General features: G+C 34.4%; 1 pseudogene; it reads left to right on the top strand.

The window, feature by feature from the left end:
• Nucleotides 1–505: 505 nt before the first annotated feature.
• On the top strand, nucleotides 506–4,011 carry LOC145091696 (receptor-like protein EIX2; annotated as a pseudogene).
• Nucleotides 4,012–22,127: the final 18,116 nt, after the last annotated feature.

Genomic DNA, 22,127 nt, shown 5'->3' with positions numbered 1-22,127 from the left:
AAAGAAAGGTTATTAAGATTTAAAGAACTTGATGTGAGCCTGCTGGGAGCAATTACGTATGTGAATTTCATGAACTTTGAAATTGAGACACATTCATCATTCATTATATATAAATTTGTTTTACGAGTTTTTGTTATACTGCTTGATATGCATATTTTTACATGTTTAGATGAGCTTGAAAGCATGAACATTTTGACTCAGCTGTATGAAAATATATTCCATCGAATTTTAAGTCGCTGCAATAATTAGTAGACTTGTGGACAAAGATATTTACATTAAGTTTGCCGTGAAGAATAAACTTAGCCAAACACCACATAAACGAAATATATATAGTATGGGACCAGAAGAGGATGTTTGTGGATACTGATTGATTATCCGTTACTTGCCAAGTCTTCCATCGCAAGAAGTAACTAGTGGATACAAATCTTTATTGACTTCAAGTCTTCCATGCATGGCTATATGTTGCTGTTCATTTATGGCTCTATAAATGAACAAGTTTCTTAACTAAAAAAACCATCAATTCATCACTAGAACCTATCTTTCCACTTCGATTTTCTTCTGTATTAAACTGTTCTAGGGTTTATAATGGGGGAATCAGAGGGTTTGGGGACTCCATCTCATTTTAATAAGTATTTTTTTGGCAGCAACCACATATACTTTTTTGGGTGTTGGAAATATGAGTGTCGTTTGCTCTAAGAAAGAGCAACTTGCTCTTCTCAAGTTCAAACACAATGTCAAAGATGACTATGAAATGTTGTCATCATGGGTTGGCAATGACTGTTGCAGGTGGGAAAGAATCCAGTGTGATGTTGTCACTGGAGAAGTCGAAAGCCTTAATCTCAGAGGAAACAAAGCATATTCATACGATGATCAAGGCTACCAGTACTTGGTTGGTAATGAGGTGAACTCTTCATTGGCAGAGTTGAGGCGTCTCAAATACTTGGACTTAAGTGCGAATTCATTTGGAGGAAGTCGGATCCCTGAGTTCATTGGATCTTTGAAACACCTGAGGTACCTCAATCTTTCTGATGCTGGTTTTAGTGGTCTTGTTACTCCTCACATTGGAAATCTTTCTAATTTAAAAGTTCTTGATCTATGTTCAAACTATAGGCTGATGACAGATGATGTGGCATGGATTTTTCGTCTTTTGTCACTTGAGCATCTCGATTTGAGTGCATTTGATCTTAGTAGAACAAAAAACTGGGACATGTTGCTTTACATGATTCCTTCGTTGAAAGAACTATGTTTGTCATCTTGTCAACTTTCGAATGCCGATGTTCGTCCTTTTCTTAATTCGAGTAAAATACTTCCCAACATCAAACACCTGGATCTTAGCAAAAATTATTTCAAAGGTCCACTCCCTGGATTTTTTCAAAATATGACATCCCTAGCGTTCCTTGATATTTCACACTTCAATATTAGTCTGACATGCATGGAACTTCGCACACTTGCTAAACTTGATCCCTTCTTTATCAGAGCTTCATTTGTCAAGTTGTGAGCTCGATAAGACATTTCTATCTTCCTTTCATCATAATTTCAGTGCACTTTCTAAGATCCAACATCTGGATCTTAGCTTCAATTCAATCCAAGGCATGTTTCCATCATTTTTAACAAACATGAGTTCCTTAAGAGTCCTTGACCTCTCAAGAAACACGTTGAATTCATCGGTTCCTCTAATACCTAACCTTCTAGAACTCGATCTTTCGTTTAACGAGTTTAAGCAGATCGAGCATGTTGGAATCTGGAGACAGTGTCACCTGAAAGTCCTGAGTGCCTCAAACAATCATTTTAATGTAGAAATGATTGACTCACCAAAAAATTTATCAGAATGTTCTCAATATGCTTTGGAGAGATATTGGATTTACATGAGAGTTTGTATGGTGCAATTCTAGAAGCATTTGGAAGATTGTCAAATCTAATAGATATAGATCTATCACATAGCAGATTGACAAGTCCAATCCCCGAATCTCTAGGAAGATTAAGGTTTTTAGAAGTATTAGATCTATCCTATAACCAGATAAAAGGTCTCATTCCAACATTTCTTGGGAAACTTCACAAACTTGACCTTTCTTTTAATCAATTGAATGGTTCAATTCCAGAATCCATTGGAAAGTTAGCAACCTTAACAGATCTGGATCTAGAATTCAATTGGTTAACTGGCTCCATCCCAACATCTTTAGGAAGACTTGGTTCATTACGAAAATTTTTGGTTGGTTCAAATTTGTTAAATGGGACTATTCCGGTTTCAATTGGGGAACTTTCCAAACTCCATTCTCTAGATATCGCTAACAATTCTTTACAAGGAGTATTGTCTGAAGCCCATTTTTCTAACCTTTCGGTGTTGAAGGAGTTGTATGCTTCTTCTAACAAATTGAAATTCATTGTTTCACGTGAGTGGGTCCCTCCATTCCAATTAGAAAGTCTTGAACTCAGTTCTTGCAATATCGGAAGTGGATTTCCGCAATGGCTTCAAAATCAAAGGAAACTTGAGCTGTTAGTGTTGTCCAATGCTACAATTTCGGGACCTCTCCCCACCTGGCTATAGAAGATGAACATTTCTTTCTTAGATCTTTCTCACAACAAACTTAGTGGACCTTTGACAAACCTTCCTAGTGGAGGAATTTCTCGTGTATTATTTCTAGAAGATAACCTTTTCAGTGAGTCGATTCCAAGGTCATTGTGCAGAAGGACAAATTTGCAATTTCTTGATCTTTCGAAAAATAGGTTAACTGGGAGAATTCCGAAGTGCCTTGAGAATTTGAAAACTTTGGCTACAATGATATTTAGCTCAAATCAGCTGTCTGGTGTCATTCCGAGCTCTGTAGCTCTTACATCGTTACGCCGGTTAAACTTAAATGACAACAACTTTACAGGTGAACTTCCTCTAGAATTGGGGAATTTACGATGTTTAAATGTTTTAGATTTGGGTGATAATAGATTCACTGGGAATATACCCAAGTGGATAGGAGAAAACCTTACGTCATTGATGGTTTTAAGGTTACGTAGAAATAACTTCACCGGTAGAATTCCTGAATCTTTATGCATATCTTCAAATCTTCGAATTTTGGATGTTTCACACAACAATTTAACGGGTACTATCCCTCGTTGTTTAGGAGAGTTGAGTGCCATGGTTGAAATCAACCCATTACCTTGGTATTCTGGAAGTATCGATTATGATGAGAATGTAATTCAAGCCATGAAAGGTGCTGATCTTGAATATACAACAAATTGGGAATTAGTTTATAACATGGATCTTTCAAGCAATAAACTTGTCGGAGAAATACCGCTTGAGCTAACTGCACTTTATACATTGATGGGTCTCAATTTGTCTAATAATCATCTCAGAGGCAGTATTCCAGGCAACATTGGAAACATGAATAACTTAGAATCTCTGGATTTCTCCAACAACGAGTTGATAGGAATGATCCCTTCAAGCATGGCAGGTTTGAACTTTTTGAGCCATTTGAATCTGTCACACAATAATTTGTCAGGACGAGTTCCTACAGGAAGTCAACTGCAGACTCTTATTGATCCATCCATATATGATGGGAACAAAGATCTATGTGGACCTCCATTGCCAAAGAGTTGCTCAAATCATCAAGGCCCAACAACTGTTGAGCCCACGAAGATCCATCAATACAAATGTATGGTTATTTTACTTGGACATAGTGTGTGGTTTTGCAACAGTATTTTGGGGTATTATTGTAATTTTTTCTTTAAGGAGCAGTGGAGAAGGAAGCTTTTCATGTTTGTTGAGAAAACCATTGACTTGATACATGTTGAAGTTGTGGTAAGAGTTGCCAAGTTGAAGAGAGGAAGGATGGACGCATAGATCCTTCGGGATGCATGTAATTACCAAGTATATGTTATAAATGATTAGTTTGCTTTTTCTATTACCGATATTATGCTTATTTGTACTAATATTTGGAATCTATATTTGTATGGCATTTATAGTACATGTGTTGTTTAAAAGTGTTAATTTCGAATATTTTTTAAAATTTGGTATTTATACAAGATCAAGTGTTAGATTAGATTCTTGTGGAATTGAATTATGTTGAGTAACAAGTATTTTTTAAATGCTGCAAGGAGTTATCGAGTCACAAGAAAATAAGAACATTGTGAGATTAGTATATGGGATCAGTAAACAAGAACATCAAAGCAACTCAGTACAGTACTGACGTGCTGAAGCGAATGGTTTGTTCTCGATTATTTATACTAGTATTGGGATTTTATTTTTGTATGACAATTAGTCTACCTATTTTGTTGATGCCGGCTATAGACATTTTTTAGGGTTTAATTTTAAAATATAGTTATAAAAAACTAGATTCCCGGGTATAGACATGGATTCCGCAGAGGTAAGCTCAGAGGGCTCTATGGAATCCAATATAGCTCCGCGGAATGGCAAAATCGTAAATAAATCAGAATATTAAAAAAAAAAAGTACTCAAGATCTATTCCGCGGAACTACCTCCGAGGAATGAACTGATTCCGCGGAGCTAGCTTCGAGGAATGGAACTTCAGAAAAAAAAAAAAAAAAATCACCTCCAAGGATTCTTTTATGTAAGATCTCCGATCAAAAGGCCATTTTTTCCATCTTACATTCATTTTAAACATTGTCAAGAAAAATTCATATTATCATAATCTTTTCTTGAAAATAATTAGTTGGGTAATGAGTATAAATCCTAAAGAATCGATATGGGAAAAAAATTGAAGATGCATTCCTCGGAGCTACCTCCGCAGAATGAGTGCATTCATCAGAGGTAGCTCGTGGAATGGATCTTGAGTTTTTTTTAATATCTTGATTTATTTACGATTTTGTCATTCCGTGGAGCTATAGTGGATTCCACGAAGCCTTCGTAGCTTACCTCCGCGGAACCCATGTCTATACCCGGAAATCCAATTTTTTGTGTCTATATTTTGGAATTTAACCCCAAAAATGTCTATAGGTAGTATTTTTCATTTCTTTTTTGTTCAATGTTCTAGCTCTTGATGCGTCATTGACCATATTGTTAAGCTGCAAGAATTTCAGGAGAGTTCAACATCTTGATGTTCTTTCTCTTTGCTACTTTTGGTTCGAAAATGAGTTAACCGCATGTATTTCTTTCAAACTATCTTTCCGATGGCTGTAGTTTTATAGGGATTTTTTTCTTTAATGTTGAGTTAATAAGTTGTATATTATATTTGGTTTTTTGGTTTTCATTGGTCCAATTAGTTATTTATTTTTTTATTTTTTTATTTTGAACGGCAAACTTAATATACCCCTATTCTTAATTCAACTTATGTCAATATACTCCAACTCCTTAATTCAACTTATGTCAACAATTAATAAGACTTGAATCTTCAACCTCAAGGAGAAGGACAACATCTGATACCGCTGGGCTAGAAGTCATTTGGTGACAATTAGTTATTTGATTGATTGTTTCAAATCAAACACTAGATTATGAAAAATTAAATTGCCTTTTTCCTTTTATTCCTACAAATATTCCTAGCCGTTAAAATTATGACAATTGTCATCATTCCATATTTTTTTAATTATCTCATTAAGGATATAGTAGAAATATATCAAACAAAATTAAATTTAATGGTGGAATGATGACACTTGTCATAATTTTAGTGGGTAGGAATACTTGTAGCTATAAAAGATAGGAGACTGTTGGGTTTTGTATACTACAACATCCTATGATGCACATATAGCCCTAAATGCCTTGGGTCTATGTTTTCTCTAACTATACAAGTAATGGTATTTCCAAATCATTAAGCCTATAACTAGCATGCAGTTGACACAAATAATATGAAATACTAGTTAGGATGACATACCTCTTATGTAGCTTGAAACCTTGTTGCATTTAGCCTTAAGAGCTTAGCACCAAAAGTATGAATGCCTCAAACTCACCTAGGACAAAGGTGCCTCTTGAGAGATAATTTACATGCACCAAAAACACCTCCAAGAACTCCAAAAACTAGAAGTAGGCGTTTTTAGGCTATGGGGTTTGTATTCATATGTAGGATTTCAAGAGTCATGGGTATAACCCAAATCCATACCCATGGGTTCTATGATTCATGGTTCATGTGGCCCAACTCTTTATGTGTCCATACATAAACTTGGTCTAACATGGATCATAAGCCCAACACATATAAATATAACTAATTACCATAATTAGTCCCCATAGATTTAATTAGTCTCTTTTGATCACTAAATTAATTCCAAATTAATTCTTGATCAATACTAATTAAAACATATGATTTCATATTAATATATTATAACTTATAATATATTAATAAATCATATGTAACCTTTTCTCAGGAGTCCATCCTAACAAATTGTCATGGTGTTATGCAACCCAAATGGACCATGCTACTCTTGGGTCGAGTACATACAAATAATAGTTATGGGCTTAGACATCTAACCCAACAGTCTCCCACTTGGATAAGTCTAAAACTATTATTGCAAGTAAGACTCCAAAACCCAACTAGCAATCGTAGTTCTTAAAGTCGCTGTCGAACTCTGACCTAGTCAATGACGTGTCAATTAGATAAGGGATCAAATATTCCTCCATTCTAGATATCATATGGACAGAGACATGGATTATAATCATTCTCTCTGTCCATTTGTTGTTTTCCGATTTCCGATTTATGACGACCGACTAATTGAACAAATTGAACCAGTCCAGGCCCGACCGAGCACTTGGGGTTGTCATCACTAAATCATCTAGGGCCCACAGATATCACTTTTATCCCTCCAAGGGTAATAGTAATGGATAAACTTCGACTTATATGCTTGCTCTATCTACTCATCAAATCACACACAACAATGTGTTTTATAACACCAAGTTATTGGTGCGTTTTCACATTATCAATGTGCAACCGACTTGTAAACTGCAACTCATATCTCTCCGTTTGAAGAATAGAAGATATTATCGTCTCATGATCACTCGTGATAAAATCCATGAAGTGATTCAAATGAGCGTGGGTTTAATCCAATACTCAAATCTTATTCCAGGAGCATTCATGAATACTGCATCTATGTTAAAAAAACACCTAGACATACTACAGACCCATTCATGAAAGTCTTGCCTCATTACCTACTTCCAAAGTATGATCGAATATGGACGGTTTGAATAACCTAGTTATTCAGGAAGTCAAAACATGCAAAGTGAAACACAAGAATAATACTAATCCTATATGACCCAAAAACTTTTGAGTCATATTGATTACTCATTATTCATTGTATAATGTTTCAAATAATAAACTTAATACTTGAACTAAAACAATAGTTGCCCCATGCTACAAACATGCACACTATGTTTACCTATGGTCTTTTCTTTGTGGAATAGCTCAACTGAAAACATTTCAATGATGCTCATTTCACAATTCCAAATCCTTATGATACATGTAAGAATACAAGATTCTTTGCCATTTATTGAAATCTGTTAGATTCTTAAACTTATATGCAATGATCCTCTTGTAATGACTATGCACAAAAGTCACAAAGACTTGGCAACATATATTACAAAGTATTCCCATCGAGAGAAATTCCATGGAAAAGATGTCTCACGTTCAAAGTACATTCCTTTGAACATCCTTTTTGCATTAAGTTTTCTAATCTTACACAGATTTAATGAATAACTTCCTCCTATGGAAACATTTCCATATTCCCATTTTAACTATCACTTCTAAACAAGAGTTTCCTCTTTTCAGAATATGTCAATAAGGTTCTTCCAAAATTAACACTATACTTCCAACTGTTCATGAGCAACCAATCTTTGGTAAGCCTCTAATTTTCTTCGAAAATTGCTTAATCATTTTAGTCATCATTCAGTTCTAGTCCTTTTTCCCTCTTAATGCCCTAGGCATTTGGAAAATTCAAAACACATAGAAATATTATAGCATATGCAATCGATCCTATACTCGAAGCATATGAGATACGATTCATAATGTCTCACATAAAGACATAATCCTAGACCAGTCTTTTGTTATAATTTTCTATTTGCCATGTTTTCAAAATTCGGACTATGAAGAAGGATTCCATCATCATAATCGAATTTGAGAACGCAATTAATATTTCCATATATAGAATTTCCTTATGCTAAACCATTTCAACATAACATTCAAATATATACTTGACTAAATTTGATTAAAATCTCAATTTAAGCATTTAGAAATGAAATGAAGTATGAATTTCTCTCCCTTAATTATAGCAAAACAACTTTTCAAACCCTGCAACTTGGCGAATTGAAACCTTTGTTTTCTATAATTAACATTGCTAACTTGCAACACTTACAATAATTGATTATGCCCCCACTAGCATAATAATTACTTTACTAGCACATCACTTATGCTCCCACTAGCTTTGACATGTACCCAAAAATCAACTGGGCTTCTTAGAATCAATATTTTATTGACTTTCTTTCAAAGTTAAGATTTCTAATACGAGATTCTTTGATAAGACTTTATCAAAATCATACACCTTTCCTTAGATAACTCACATGTGTTTCTAAACAATTATGAAGAGGGATGTCGTAATCATAATGTTTAGACCTTTTGCCCTTTCTCACAATTCGAATTATGAAGAGGGATGCCATAATCATAATCGAATTTGAGAATGCAAATCCCATAATTGTTATCTCTTTAAAATCTACTTAGTGAAATCGTTTCCTCACCATCATTTTCATGAGTCGGAGAGAAACCTTATGACACTCAGATTTTATGGTGTATGTGTTCCTATCCATGTGAATTTTTCAAACCATAATTATAAGACAAGGTTAGTGACAAATCCAAACTCATATGAACTGAACTTGTTCAATCTTAACTTCTTGCCACTTGGTAGCACAAGGGTCTACCATGTCTTCCAATTTGTCATGCAAACAATTGAGAACTCATAGAACTCACATTCATAGTCACCTTTTAACTGGAATGGGCACAGAAACAAGAATATGTCAACATGATAGGTTACAAACCGCAAGTCGTGTACTAGTGATAAACAACAGGTTTATTCTTGATTATTTCTTGAGACCCTTTTCAAGATCATTAAGACTCCCACTGACTGCATGACATATGAGATTCTCTTTTCAAGAACCATTCCTTGACAAAAAAATAATCAAGAGTTAGTGCAAATTCTTATCAAGAAAAAACACTTCACACTATTGGTCTTACTTGGTCTTTTATTTTATCAAAAACATCACAACTTACCGATTTCAAATGTACAAGAGTAAGAAAACATTTTACTCTACATTTGATAAGTGTTTTTAAACCTTCGTAACATTATGTCACTCAAGGCTCGATCTTAGAGTGTTACTCTAAGACTCAATTTTGGAACGAAGTATGATTCATCTTTTGATTTAACCATTTCAACAATTCACGATTTCTCTTCTTATCCAAACAAATGCACCAAGATGTCCTTAGAGGATCAATTGTGATATGGCTTTCCATAATCTTTAAGATGATCATAAAACATGATCCTGAAGTACTCTCCCATCTTTTCAGATTGAAGAAACTTTTATCTTTCTGCCTAATTTAATTATGCTCATTCGTCATGTCTTACATTGAAACTTTTCCAATGTTTCAGAATTATACTTAAACCTGTAAGCACAACCATATTTACTAAACTTTAGTAAATCATGACGAAAAGCCTTATCGTTCTTTATGGTGGACCTGATCAGCACACAACCAAGTGTACCCGATCTCCTAGTCCTTCACTTGACAAGCATCTACATGTGAACAAGGAATTAGTCTTACTTTCCAAAGATGAAAATTCTCATTCATCATACAATACAAGTTGCATGACTGAAAATCTTTCCTTTATTTGGTAAATTATGACACTGCCACAAACGAATGAATCATAACCATTTTCCAATATTGCTATCAATGGAATCATATAAACAACAATTTTTCACAAATTCCATTGTAAGGTTACTTAAAATAAAAAAAATTAAAATTTTCCTTTTATTTTAAAATTGCGGAAGAACTTATCCTTACAATGCAAATACATATGAAAACTATGTTGTTATCCCTTCCTAAGCAATCTATCATAACTCTTAGCAGCAGCTCAAAATTCTGATCTTCAGATCATGCAATTGAAATCCATCTCTTCACGATCAGAATTAGCTTATTCTTCCTTTAAGCTTCTTTTTCTTTTCTTCGATTCTACAAAACATCAAAATGTGACCTAGTCACATCATATAACAAGAATCTCCAAATAGGAACTTAATAGAGTTAGATAGTGGATTTTACCTGAAGCATAGTCAAATTATTGACTTTTACCCTCTAGTGAACTTTCAGGTAAATAGGGTATCTTCGCAACCAATGCCCCTTCTTTTGGCAATGGAAACATATGGAATATTTAGTAATGGTACACGGGACTATCTCAAACTTAGCTTTTCTCATTACCATTTGGTCAACCAGGTTGACTATGGTCGATCCCTTTCCGTTGGGAAGATAAGACTTTTCTGGACTTCCAATGTTTCCATTGTCAATGACCATGTAAGTTTGGGAAGTAGATCTTCCAATCAAATTTTCTTTGCCAGCGCTCCAAATCATTGTTGATTCAGCAGCAACACGCAAATATGTAAGATTGATAAGGGTCATGTCGTGGTCTGTCACATAGTAGTCCTATAAAGAACTCACTATATGACTTAGGAAGTGATTGAAGAACCCAATCAACAGCCAACTTCCTTGAGACTTCGACACTAGACCTGGCAATTTCAGACACGAAGACACGAATCTGTGAGAGACACGACACGACACGAATACACGACACGAATACATCTTAAAATTTGAGATAAAGCTTATTTCTCATCGTGTAAAATTCGTGGCTGACACGTTTTCATGACACGAATACACTGTCAGGTCTATTCGACACCCAACTCTCCTATCTTGTCAATATGTGAATTCATCTCCAAGATGTGAGCACATATAGACATTGATTGCTAATAGGGATTGAGTGACCTTGAACTTTTCAAGAACTTGTGGGTTAGGGAGAATAATTGGAGGAGGTGGAGGAAGTGAAGTATGATTTCTAGTCCCATTAATGCATGATAAAGGGATTAATCTTTCACCTTGATCGCTATGTGGGATATCATCTTCTTTAGGAAAGCTTTATCCAAAAGGATAAGGAAGACCATAGTTGTCATAACTAGACATCTATGAGGGAGAAATTCAAGTTTAGTTGACTTAAGTCCTTGATATAACACCCAATATGAAATATTAAGGCTAGGACCAAACACAATATTTTATAATTTGGAAGAGGGATGCCGTAATCCAAGCTACAAAGTATTTGAAGGTACGTAAATGACGATTTACCAATTTCCATCATGAAAAACAAAATTTAACATTAGGTTATAAATGAATTGAAACTCCTAGATCTTTTGAGATTCATTAAACTATTCAATTACATGTTTAAATCTCGATTGTGCCCTTCAAGTTTGTGACTGGGATGTTGAGGATCACAAACAAGGAGTGAATAACCATGCAAATTAACTTGGTACACTTAATGTTACAACCACCTAATCAATGTACCGGTTAACCACACACACTCCATTGATCTATTATTAACATCAAGCTACCCTTTGCTACGCATTGTCAGCCCCAGATTAGTGTTCCGGTTAACCACACACGCTCCACTAATGACTTAACAAGGTGCAAAGTGTTATTTCATGGGTTAGCACCAAATTCACATTTTCCTAAAGTAACTAAGATTGGGAATTTAATAAAGATTAGTTACTTTGTATTTATCATTATACTTTTAATGAAGGGAGAATTAATGTCATGTCATACTCGTTCAGCTAACGAACCTCCACCAGTCAAGGAAGCGGTGCGTGAGAGTGGACACCCATTAAATTGTCATTTAATAAGCAGTAACTTTATACCACCTTATAGACCGGCTTCGTGAATGAGGTCTACTAACGGTAAGACTGACTTACTCTTATATATATATATATATATATATATATATATATATATATATATATATATATATATATATATATATATATATATATATATATATGTTAAACATATAATATTATAATATTATAAGGGTTGAATTTTAAACTTTTAAAATTCTAGGGGTTGGAATTAAAGTATACATAGGGGGTAACTTTACAAATTCCAAAACACGAGGGCAAGTTTTGAACAATTCAAAAACTTTTGGTTTCCATAACTTATGAGTTTAATACGGTTTTTATGGAAGACTTTTCATGTTCCGTAACTTGAGGACATGTTATGGAAGACATAAAACTATTTTATGATAACATTAAAAATAAGAGACTCTTACATTTTCATAACCTATGAGACTTAATGTGCTTTTAAATGAAAAACTCTTCATTTTCCATAACTTGAGACAAGTTATGGAATTCATAAAAACCATTAATATCAATTATCCCAATTAACACAATAATCAAATAATTTTTTCTATGATCTAGATTAAACTCATAAGTAAAGTTAATTCACATCAACAATTTTCAGGAAATTAGCTAAACATATAAACTAATACAAATCTTGAAACTTTGATAATTATCCTTAATTTGGATGAGGATAATCATTACTATAGCATCAAAATCAAATTTTATGAACAAAAACATATTGTTGTAATGATCCTAATCCAAAACAGGCCAAAAAAACTCGAAAATCTACATTCAGGACTGCCAACTCATCGAGCCACTTGATGCACTCGACGAGTCCAAGACAATCTTCAAGCAACTTGTCAGGTCACCCAGTGGACTCGGCGATTCAGGCTGACAGAATGCAGAAAAATCGATTTTTTTTGCTTCGAAAACCAATAATAACATCAAATATAATAGAAAAACAACCCATGACTCTGATACCACTACTGGGTTATGGTATACTACAACATCCTATGGTGCACATACAACCCTAAATGCCTTGGATCTATGTTTTCTCTAATTATACATGTAATGGTATTTCCAAAGCATTAAGCATATAACTAGCATGCAATTGACATAGATAATATGAAATACTAGTTAGGATGACATGCCACTTATGCAGTTTGAAACCTTGTTGTATTTGGCCTTAAGAGGTTAGCACCAAAAGTATGAATGCCTCAAATGGCTCACAACTCACCTAGGACAAAGGTGGCTCTTGAGAGAGAATCTCCATGCACCAAAAACACCCCCAAGAACTCCAAGAACTAGAAGTAGGCGTTTTTAGGCTATGGAGTATGTATTTATATGTAGGATTTCAAGAGTCATGGTTATAACCCAAATCCATACCCATGGGTTCTATGATCCATGGTTCATGTGGCCGAACTCTTTGTGTGTCCATACATAAACTTGGTCCAACATGGATCATAAGCCCAACACATATAAATATAACTAATTACCATAATTAGGCCCCATAGATTTAATTAGTCTCTTTTGATCACTAGATTAATTCTTGATCAATAATAGTTAAAGCTTATGATTTCATATTAACATATTATAACCTATAATATATTAATAAATCATATGTAACCTTTTCTCAAGAGTCCATCCTAACAAATTGTCCTGGTGTTATGCAACCTAAATGGATCATGCTACTCTCGTGTCGAATACATACCAATAATAATTATGGGCTTAGACATCTAATCCAACAGAGACAATTTAATTTCTCCTAGATTGTATATATTACAGTACGGCTATAGCCGTTCCTGACATTTTAATGGTTGTGTCTCTATTTCCTACGATTCAAAGTATCGAAGTTTCTAAAGTTGTTAAAAAAAATCAACCGGTATCTCATGTTATAAAATTGATAAAAAGACAAATATAGTTGAATTTAATGATTTTGTGATTATTATGCATAAATTAACCATAAAAAGGACCAATCTAACCACTAAATCAAAGTGAGCCTTAATGGACTACGATTTCAAGGTATGGGTTGTTTAACGCCCGCAAGATAGGGCTAGATGATTAAAGAATAATAGCATAATTATTTGTCACGGGAATAAATGTTTTAATAGTATATTATTTAGAATAAATAACCTAAGTGAAAGTCGTAGTAATTGAAAAAGCGAACTCGTGCATAAAGAGAACGTCCAAATCTGACTTTGTATGAAGAAGTTATGATTTTTCAAAGCTGGACCGTAGCAGTGTGCAACACATAAACCAGAATTCAAATCAGTCGATTGTTAGGAAAAACAATCTAAACGAGAGTCGTAGATCTTGTCGATATAAAGACAGTAAAGAACGGATGTCATATGGAAGAGTTGTGATTTTTATACGAATTTTAACAGTCCAAGCCTATAAAAATATAATTTTAAAAATAAATTGAGAATTATCCGACGGGGTCTAAATGAAAGTTGTAGATCTCCTCGATAGCTACACGTAGATATAAAGAACGTCCAAAATAGAGCTCGTATGAAGAACTTACGGAATTTACAAAATCTATGTTTTGCGCAGCACGTACTTCTAGAATGAGGCAACGCGGACCACAGAGAAGCCGAAACATAGCACAAATAACAGGGGAGACGCAACCTTAAGGTCGAGACGTGCACCTTAAAAGGCACGACGTGCATGGTCAAAACCTGCTACAAATAGAGGCTCATCCTTCATTCACTCCACACACCATTCAAAATAATTCTATTTGAAAACTTCCTCCTTGAATCCCAAATCTCTTTAGTATTTAGTAGTTTTAGCGGAACTCTAAGTCGTCAGAGATTCCAAGTGTTTGGGTCGGAGTTATGCCAATGTAATCTCTTGGTTTTTGCTAGAAAATTTTTGTAAGTTAAGCTACACTCATATCACTTTCAAGTGTAAATTATATTTATGTTCATAGTCTTTACTATGAACCTATAAATAAGATTTATCATTAATTCCAAGTCATTATACTGATTTATCTACTTACGGGAATGATGACTATGCTGGATTTTGTGATGTGTTTAAGTGGGATTTCCAAACAGTATACTATGTATACCAAATGGATCATACCTCCAATATGATCCTACCTGGTTGTTCCTTACTTGATAGATCTTTATGTAGACCTTGGGATTATTGAGGAATCTAAACTATCATTAGTCACCAAGAATATTAGACTAAGACTCATTATAAATCATACTTAGGTCACGTCAAAATAAAAGTCAAAGGCGGAAGGCTGCCGAATTATCCAGTCACCCACCTAAGTCAAGTGAGTGCATAATCCCTTTCATGAACATAATTTTAATACAAGTATTAATTAAAGTATTAAAGATTTGTTAGGATTTTATATGTGAGCTATATTCTTATTGTCTGGATTACATGTTAGAAATGTATTTGAGGATATACAATATGTGAACCAGACATGGTTCTATATATGTTAAAAGATATATATATATATATATATATATATATATATATATATATATATATATATATATATATATATATTACATGATAATAATAATAATAATAATAGAAGTATCATTAAAGAGAAGAATAAAGGTATATTAATACCTAAATACTTTGTGCTAAATATATACACTGAGATAGGATAGTGTTGCAAAACAGAGTTGGTATTAGGAGCATTGTAGAATTCTGCTTTGTGACACTTTTAGCTGTCAATTGTACGAAATATGTACCAGAGTACAAATCGTATTCCTTCTTGGATGACCAGAAATGGCGGGCCCAAATTAGGCAACTTTAATGGTATGTTTGGTCATCTCCCAGAGTAAGACGAGAACACTTGATCATTCTAGACGGTCTTATGAATTGCATTGCTAGTGTGGGTTCATAACCTACAAACGTAGATGAAATGGGATACCATATTCATCAAACACTTTGATGGCTCGGGTGCCTTTATGACTTTCACTAGCCAAGGAAGCCCCTAGCAGTGTAGTCAATCATTTTCCTTTAAATGGCTTAACTTCCTGATAATCATGGATGTTGAGTGACTAAGAGAGCACCTGCAATGATGTTTAGGACCATTAGGTCTTTACGCTATAACTGATGGGTTTTTGCCATAAGAACTTTCCTATGTGCGCATGCAAAACCCTAATGCTTGGATCTAGGCTTTCTAATTAAACATGCTTTGAATCCAAGACTTCTAATGACTATTTAGGAATAAGAACAATGTTAAAACAGATATAGAATCATACCTTTGAATTCCTTGTTGATCTTGTTGTCTTGGAGCTTCTAGAGTCACAATTGTCACTCCTCTAATGGCTTACAAACACCAAATAGCAAGGAGGATGATTTGGGAGAGAGGAGAGGGGAGGATATCGGCCAGGGTTCTCTTACTTTAGATGAAGTCACGATTTCCCTTAGCCATAGGGTCTATTTATACTTGTAGACTCCTTAAGGGTTACAACCTAAACCCTAATTGGATAATCTTCTCTTAAGGCTATCCAAATCCATTCCTTAGATAACCCCTTGGACGATTTGAAGCTATCCTTAGCTTCTAGAATCCGTCCAATCCATATCTATATGGATTTACAGTCTAAAGTTTAACTATCAAACAATTGACAATTTATACCCTCTTGTTTAATTAATCTCTTTAAGTCACCAAATTAATTCCAATTAATTTTATGACTTATATTAATCAAATAATAATATATTACTCTTTATATTATTCTCATAATATACTAATAATATTTACTCTCTCTTAATAAATTATCCTATCAAGTTGCTATGGTAAAGGCAACCCAAAAGGACCATGCACAACCGGGTCAAATACTTGCCTAATATAGTTGTAGCCTTAGACACTATTCCAACAATAACTTATGTACCTGTATTGACTATGATATCCTTAGGATTTTATTTGAGACAATCTTGTACGTAAAAGATTTTTATATACTCAGATTTTCCTCAAATGAAGTATCACGGTTTTTAAAGCGTAAAGAAATTTTTTTTGGTTCTGAAAAATTAGAGGATGTCATAGCTTGTGATTTGGTCATAGGCCGAGTCCATAAGCTCAAGGTATTTAAATTTTGAAAAAAATATATATATACTTATTTTTACAATTTGAACTGAATGAAGGCATAACTATCACCCTCATGCATTTAGTGTCATTAAAGTAAATAATTTGGGAAAACAATACAATCATATGTTCTTCCTTCGGATCAAATTCAATGAATTTACTTGATAAAAGCAACTTTTATCAAAATAATTGTATTTTTAGCGATTTTTCTCAACTGATTCCCTGAACATATGTTAGAGAAAACTAATACAAACTAGTTACAACAAATATATATATATATATATATATATATATATATATATATATATATATATATATATATATATTTCATGCCAAGAACACTAAGTATCGCATCTTGTGATGGTGATGAAACAAGTTAAATTTAAAACATGATATATGCAGGGTTGTAAAAGTCAATAAACCTTTTTTGGTTAGTCGATCGGGAACTAGGGACTAATTGGTCTAGTAAGGGACTCATCGAAGAGTAGTTGGGGGACTATAAATTGTAAGAGAATTTATTTAAAAATAAATATTATCGATATCCTAAAAAATTGGAAAATAATCATTAAAAAATAACAATGTTCAAGTGTTTAAAGAGTTAAGTCACAAATCATAATAGAATAACTTCATAATAAGTTTTGAGGCTATTAGTAATGGTAACCACTTGACCATTCCAAAAATGTTGTCACATCATCGTTACATCTTTATTACTTGTAACGTCCGGGTTTCAGGGCTAAACATTTTTAGACAATATAATAGTCTAGGTCAACTATTGTAATTCTTTTTGAAGTAATAAAGATGAAATATTTGAGTATTATGTGAATTATGTGTATTTGTGTGCTTATTACTTATTTATAAATGTATAATAAATAAAGGATAAAAATAAGCATCAAAATTAAAGTGTGAGATAAGCCCAATATCTTTACATAAAGTTGTAGTGGTCGAAACCAGGATTCTGGGGATATAAAGAACGCCGAAATCCGAGTTATAACGAAGAAGTTATAACCAGTTGAAGTTTCGCGACGGAACTGGCACAATACCGAGAAGCGTAAATAGTGAATTTACGATAAAGCGAGTTTTAGCCTTAGCGATATAAATGAAAGTCGCAGAAAACGTTAAACCATGAGAGTCATAAAAAGAATGCCCAAAGCTGGTTTATAATCATTTTTTGGTCATCATTTTCTAGTACACACGAAAATCATACCATCTAACATTCTCTATTCTTGTCTCTTTTTTTTTTAATCTTATCCAATTGAGATTTTGGGAGTACCACCATAATACTTCAATTTGAAAGTGTTCATCACGATTCTTATAATTCCAAGTGTTTCCTTACACCAAATTTCTATTATGGAAAACAATCAGACTTCGCATCATCTTACTATACTTGTACTTTATGTATTTAGTATTGTCAGAGAGAGAGAGAGAGAGAGAGAGAGAGAACCATGGTCAGTTATGGTTCAAACCATGCCCAACACGCCATTAATGGTGTGGTGTTCACGTTGATAACGGACATAAAGTCGTCAATTGATAGAATAGGTAAAACAAATAAACTTAAAACCCTTAAGTTCATATGCAACCTAAAGGATCTATGTTTTCACTATTGAACCTATAACTATGAACATTAAACAAGAAACCCTAGAAATCCTATGCTATTTTCAAAAAACATAAGAAATGGTTTAGGATTACATACCTTATTGTTATTATAGTCTATAACAATAATTCCTTCCTTGTAGATCTCTTGGAAACAAGCACCACAATTGTTGTGCCTCTAATGGTTCACACCTAAGCTAGCAAGAAGGAGGCTTAAGAGAGATGAGAGGGGAGAGTAGGATATTCGTCTATCTCTTAAGGAGAAGGAGTCACAAAAAATAAGAGGCCTAAGGGTCTGTATATAGTGGCATAAAAAACCCTAGATAACCCTGATTTGAATATTAAATTAATATTTCAAATATGGTATTTATCTCATTCCTTATTTATCCATATGGGATATTCTAGAAACCCTAGAATATCCCTCCAAAACTTTCCACCACCTATGGTGGAAGGTTCTGGATCCTTTTGTTCAACTATTGAACAATTACACTTTAGACCCTACACTTTTAATTAATTCCATTAATCCCAAAATTAATTCTAATTAATTTCTAATTAATTATTAATTAAATAATAGTTTTCTAATTAATATATTATTTTCAGAATATATTAATAAACTATTTATTTCAATTTATTAAGCACATAATAGATTAATCTCTCTCTTTCTTTCTTTTTCTCTCTCTATCTCTCTCTCTCTCTATCTCTCTCTTTCTCTCTCTCTAGTCATCATAACCAATTGCTAGGTTTGAGGGCAACCCGAAAGGACAGTGTTACTATCAATTCAAGTATATACCAATTTTCAGTTATGCGCTTAGACACCTAATCCAACGGTCTCCCGCTTAGATAAGTCTATAACTCTAATTGCCAGTATAATTTCTGAATCGATCAGCAAATTGTAGCTTCCAAAAGTTGCTATCAAACTCTGATCTAGTAAGAAACGTGTCCTAAGATAAGATAACAAATGTTCCTCCGTTCTTCAAGATATCATCAGGACATGAGGGATGGATTATGATCAATCTCATTGTCCAAGATTTTGTTTCCTGATTTCTGACTCGTGATGACATCATCAGACTTCTAATTGAACACATCAATTTAGTCTTGGCTGGGCCCATCACTATTAGTATTAAGTCTGAAGATAGTACAAAGTATCGAGAGTGGTCACGTTTTAGTTAATGAATTCAAAAATGAGGAAGCTTACAAGGAAGTAATTTGCCTAAATTCTGAAGTTGAAAGTATCAGGTACCTTTTATGAAGTTTCGACTAATCAAGTGCTTCATATGTTACATGAAATGGGGACATCAACAAGTTCTTACCAGGATACGTCATTTTATGAAGTCAAGTCTTCCTTTCATATGGAGTTTTCTGTTAGGGATCGTGTTATTTTGCTTAACAGGATGAAGCTCAGGGCTAGACAAAGCCAAACTTGAAATATATTCAGTCATTGCAGGACTGTACTATGGTCTGAATGTGGATTATGCCACACATCTTTAGGAGGATTTTGCAACTGCAATTACTCACACCAATCTTTCAATGGTGTTTCGAGTGCTCATTATTAGATTCTGATTTTGTAAGAGGTTTATCGACAAGAGGTGATTTTGGTTCCTTCTGATGTCGAAACTACTGAGTTTCCGATTATGGCTGCCCCAAGTGTAACATCCCGAATTCCATGTATTAGAATTATTCTTTTAAGTATGTTTTTCCATTGGAACACGAGGTGGTGGAAGCCTCACCACGACATGTTGAAGGACTTTGGACCGCGTATAATTATGGACCAACACGGCAAGTTGGTGTAGGGAAACTCAGCATGTTGGCGGCTGGATGTGAAACCCTAAATTTTAGCGTTTTGCACCCTATCCTTTTAAGTCCCTTGGGTTGATCTTTTATTAGCCTCTAAACCCCTATATCGGCCCTTGTGAACCCTAATCATCCTTCCCTCTCATTTTTTAGCTAGTGTGGTATTTACGGAGCAAAAGAAGAAGAAAGTTGGAAGAAGAAAGCAAGGATGTAGCAAGCAAAGCTCTCAACTTCAGTTTGGCACTCTTTTGGACCTTTGTAAGTGCCAAAGATCCAATTTTAATTCCTCTATGTAGCTAGATATTGAGTTTTGTCCCTTTTTCTCCTTATTCTTGGATGTTGCAATGGGGAACACTTACCTCACACGTAGTGCAGAACTGATAAGGTCTGACTCCAAATCTCAGCTCCCGACTTAAATGCCTACAACCACCACATGACCAATTCCATCAAAATCGTGAAATATCCAAAATGCCCTCACAAGTCAAACTTGGTCAACAATGGTCAAAGTCAACGGTCAAGGTCAACAATCCATGTTGACCCAACTCGTCGAGTGCACCAATAAACTCGTTAAGTCCCCACAGTAATCAGAGGGTCGGGAAAATCCCAGCCAATACGCCATGTTGGCTTGCAAACTCGTTGAGTTTTCCTGAGCTTAAAACATTCAGTTGTTCCTATGATTCTAGGGACTCCAAGAATCAGATATAACTTCAAATGCTATCAAAAAGGATAAATTTTCCAACTTTATCCTTTGGGGTTACTCCAAGTTCTCAAAAACCTATCCATAAATCTTAAAGATTCAAGGGCTTAACCAATAAGCACAAAATCCTTGAGATCTGGAACCCAACCTTTCCAGAAGAGATTCTAGCATCAAAATCAACCCAAAGGTTGGTGCTTTATAGACATGCATATCCAATGCATGTCTTGAACCTAAAATGGGTGAAAAAGGATAAATGTGACCTAAACTCCATGCATGGCATCAAAACTTTGCTAAAGACCAGATCCAAACAACTATAAGGTCACCTTGACCTGGAGATTCATAAAGTTGCAAACTTTATGAGATCCATCCACTGCAACATCCAAGAATAAGGAGAAAAGGGGACAAAACTCAATATCTATCTACATAGAGGAATAAAAATTGGATCTTTGGCACTTACAAAGGTCCAAAAGAGTGTCAAACTGAAGATGAGAGCTTTGCTTGCTAGATCCTTGCTTCTTCTTCCAACTTTCTTCTTCTTTTGCTCCGAAAATACAACACTAGCTCAAAAATGAGAGGGAAGGATGATTAGGGTTCACAAGGGCCGATATGGGGGTATAGAGGCTGATAAAAGATCAACCCAAGGGACTTAAAGGGATAGGGTGCAAAACACTAAAATTTAGGGTTTCGAATCCAGCTGCCAACACGCTGAGTTTCCCTACACCAACTTGTCGTGTTGGTCCATAATTATATGTGATCCAAAGTCCTTCAATATGCAGTGGTGAGGATTCCAACATGTCGTGTTCCAACGGAAAAACATACTTAAAAGAATAATTCTAATAGATGGAAGTCGGGATGTTACACTTGGGGAAGCCATAATCGGAAACTCAGCAGTTTCGACATCAGAAGGAACAAAAATCATCTCTTGTCGATAAACCTCTTACAAAATCAGACTCTAATAACGAGCACTCCGAACACCATTAGAAAGATTGGTGTGAGTAATTGAAGTTTCAAACTCCTCCTAAAGATGTGTGGCATAATCCACATTCAGACCATAGTACATTCCTACGATGACTAAATATATTTCAAGTTTAACTTTTTATAGCCCTAAGCTTCATCCTGTTAAGCAACATAACACGATCCCTAACAGAAAACTCCATATGAAAGGAAGA

The sequence above is a fragment of the Lactuca serriola genome, chromosome 3 (genome assembly GCF_051521515.1).
Source record: "Lactuca serriola cultivar US96UC23 chromosome 3, Lser_US96UC23_V15, whole genome shotgun sequence".
Taxonomy (NCBI): Eukaryota; Viridiplantae; Streptophyta; class Magnoliopsida; order Asterales; family Asteraceae; genus Lactuca; species Lactuca serriola.
Note: the sequence above shows the minus strand (reverse complement) of the source record. Positions and strands in the feature narration are given on the sequence as shown.